Below are 3,406 nucleotides of genomic sequence, written 5' to 3'. Positions count from 1 at the left end.
ATATAGCTCTTTGTTTAAATTCTTTCCTTCTGAAGACTCTCTGGCAATGGCGTCTTTCTTCCTTCTTGTCTGTACTTGTGGTTTTTCTTCTGAACTTTTCAATGAGGATTTATTATCAAATACCTGAATTTCATCTTGACATTGATTGGGCCTGTTTCCTGGAGAAGGAGCAGTCTGTTCAGTATCTGGACTCCAAGTATTCACACGTGTGGATTCAGAGATGCTTCCTGGCTGGGAAGGAGCTACGTGTTCATTCTGATTTACATTTTCTGGCCTATCCTTATTATTCTCCACTTCAGCTTGTGCGTCAGCTTCTTTTCTTCAATTTCCTGTTTGCTCCTTGTTGTTCTCTGGCTTCCAATAGATGAAACACCTAAGCACCATGACTCAGCATCAGAAGTTTCTTCAGCCAATAAAGCAGAATTTGGATCCAATCTGAATTTAGACTCTCTCTGTTTGGCCTTTCTTGTTCTAACAGGAGGTGCCGAAAGGGCAGAAAGAACAGAGGAGCAGGATTCAATTTCAGAAACTTCACTGTCATCACCAGATTTGATGGATTCACTTCAAGTAGTCCTGGCTTTGGATTCTGGCTGGCAGGGAATTATGATGCGCCTTCTCTTGGTGACCCTAACTGTTAGTTCCTATAGTCCAGAGGCAGAAGAACATTTGACTCAGCTTCCTAGACCTCTCCATCTGTTACTGGTTCAATGGTCTGTGCTAATGAACTCCTACTTCTTCTCTCCGCTGCTTTGATTGTGGGAGGATCCTACAGGAGGGGCTTGGAGTCAGCATCATTTAAGTCCTTCATGTCTTCTGGCTGTTTGTTTTTACTTCTCTTTGCTCTGGGGGCAGGTGAACCCAGCCTTCTCTAGGTCTCAGTTTACTTATCTGCTAAAGAGAAGGGTGTTGTGAGAGATGACCTCTGGGCTCCTCTCTAGCACTACTCCTCCACTCTATGGCAAAGGTTCAGCACCAAGCCCCATCTGGGAAGGCTGTTTGCTCTGCCTGGCCAGACCTGATCCTGAACACAGTCCAGACCTAAGGTCTGAAAGGCTTTCCAAGGCTGCCTAAGGTACCAGAACCAAGTGAAGATTCTCAACTCTCCAGGTCCTTCTCTTGCTTAGAAAATTTCAGGAGCACATTGTACACAGCAATAGCAACATTGTGTGATGACCAACTTGATAGACTTAGTTCTTCTCAGCAATGCAAGGTTCTAAGACAACTCCAAAAGGCTCATGATGGAAAATGCTATTCTCATGCAGAAAAATGGAATCTGAATGCAGATCAAAGCATACTTTTTGCTCTCTTTTTTTGTTTGTTTATTTTGCTTTGTTTTTTCTTCCTCATGGTTCATTCCATTGGTTCTAATTCTTCTTTACAACATGACTAATGTGAAAATATGTTTAATATGAATATATATATATATATATATATATGTATATATATATGTAGAGCCTATAGCAGATTGCACACTATCTTGGGGAGGGGTGAAGGGAGGGAGGCAGAGAAAATTTAAAATTCAAAAGCTTGTAAAACTGAATGTTGAAAACTAAAAATGAATTATTTTTTAAAAGAAAATTTCAATGTTCTTTGATCCATGCAATGACCAAATGTGACTTTAGAGGAATGATGATGAAATTTACTTCTTACCTCCCAAAGAGAGAAGATGAGATAGAAGAGTGAAATGAAACATGTTTCCCCATATGGCCAATATGTTGGTTTCTTTTACTTGACTAAACCTATTACAAAGCAGAACTCTATAGTTGGGGGGATGAGGAAGAGAGGGAAGGCATTAATTGATGGGAAGTTCCAGATACAAAAAGAATGAAAAGACCATCAATAGAACACAAAAATGTACAAGAGAATAAGGGAGATTCAGAATGGGCCATGGAAACAAACTGGTCAATTTTGTTACTATCTTGATACATCTAATATATACTTCTTTTCAAACAAACTGCATGTAATGGAAGGTCTTAGCTTCACAATTCTTTTTTTGGCTTTTTTTTTTTTTCGGTATTTGGTATTTGTGACTATTTCCAGTTTTTTACTATCAAGTTTCATAAGAAGAAATTTTTTTAATGAAAGAATTTCAGTGGCTCCCTATTGCCTCTAGGATAAATTGCAGGCTCTCTGTTGAACATTTAAAACCCTTCTGACTTGACAGGAGAAGATGGTGGCACCTGGTGAGTCTGGGATGCTCCAGTAGGTATGCTGCTTCACCACTTCAGCAGGCAGACCCTTTGCTAAACTCGTCAGGCCTCCAATTCGAGTGTATGGTCTAGAAGGTCAATATGCTACTGCTCTTTATTCTGCTGCATCTAAGCAGAATAAACTGGATGTGGTAGAAAAGGAGTTATTCAAAATAACAAAACTTTTGAAGGATCCCAAAATGATTGACTATATTGTGAATCCCCATATAAAACGTTCAATTAAAATAAAAACCCTAAGTGACGTAATAGCGAAAGAGAAGTTTTCCCCCATCACAATCAACCTCATGAAATTACTTGCTGAAAATGGTCACTTAAACAATACCCCTGGAGTCATTTCAGCATTTTCTACCATGATGAGTGTGCATCGTAGAGAAGTATAGTACTCAGTCACTACTGCATCTGCTTTAGATGATGCAACTGTTTCAGAGGTAAAAACAGTCCTTAACAGCTTCCTAAGGAAAGGCCAACTCCCAAAGTTGGAGGTTAAGACTGACCCTTCAATCATGGGAGGAATGATTATTCGTATAGGATAGAAATATGTCGATACGTCCGCAAGAACCGAGATCCAGAAGCTAAGCAGGATTATGAAGGAAGCTGTTTGAAAGTAACATTTTTCCACAGCTCATCGATGAAACTTCCAAAAATTGTGGAAAAAATAAAGTACTTGCAAAATTTCAAAAAAAAGAAAACCCTTCTGGCTTCAACATCTATTTCCAGGCTGACTCAACACTATCTTCCCATCCCCCCAGGCATTTGATGCCCCCTAGATGTTCTCTCCCATTTGCCCAGGCTGTCCTATCAGCCTGGACTGCTCTGTCTTCCTACCTTTCTCTTTCGGGATCCTTAGCTTCCCTCAAGACTAAATTCAGGTACCACCTGTGCTACACTTTTATTCTGCTCCTGAAATTATTTTGTACTCAGAATGATTTTAAAGTGCTAAGCACACTGTATAAATGTTATGTTTATTTTATCTATGTACATATGGTTTCCCCCTAGTTAAGGAGTACTTAACCTTTTTGTGAGCGTCCTGGACCTCTTGTGGTGGTCAGTCTGGTGAAGCCTATGGACCCCTTCTCAGAATCACATTGAATGCATAAAATAAAATATGAAGAAAACCAATTATATTAAAAGAAAGATTGATTTTTCTCCTATCCGAGTTCATGGACCTCATTTTAAGAACTCCTCCCCTAGAAGAA

General features: G+C 39.5%; 1 pseudogene; it reads left to right on the top strand.

The window, feature by feature from the left end:
- The first annotated feature begins 2,170 nt into the window (after positions 1–2,170).
- LOC118835505 lies at positions 2,171–2,812 on the top strand (annotated as a pseudogene).
- Positions 2,813–3,406: the final 594 nt, after the last annotated feature.

This window comes from Trichosurus vulpecula, chromosome 2, assembly GCF_011100635.1.
Source record: "Trichosurus vulpecula isolate mTriVul1 chromosome 2, mTriVul1.pri, whole genome shotgun sequence".
Taxonomy (NCBI): domain Eukaryota; kingdom Metazoa; phylum Chordata; class Mammalia; order Diprotodontia; family Phalangeridae; genus Trichosurus; species Trichosurus vulpecula.
The sequence above is the reverse complement of the archived record's forward strand: the minus strand, read 5'-3'. Positions and strand labels throughout refer to the sequence as shown.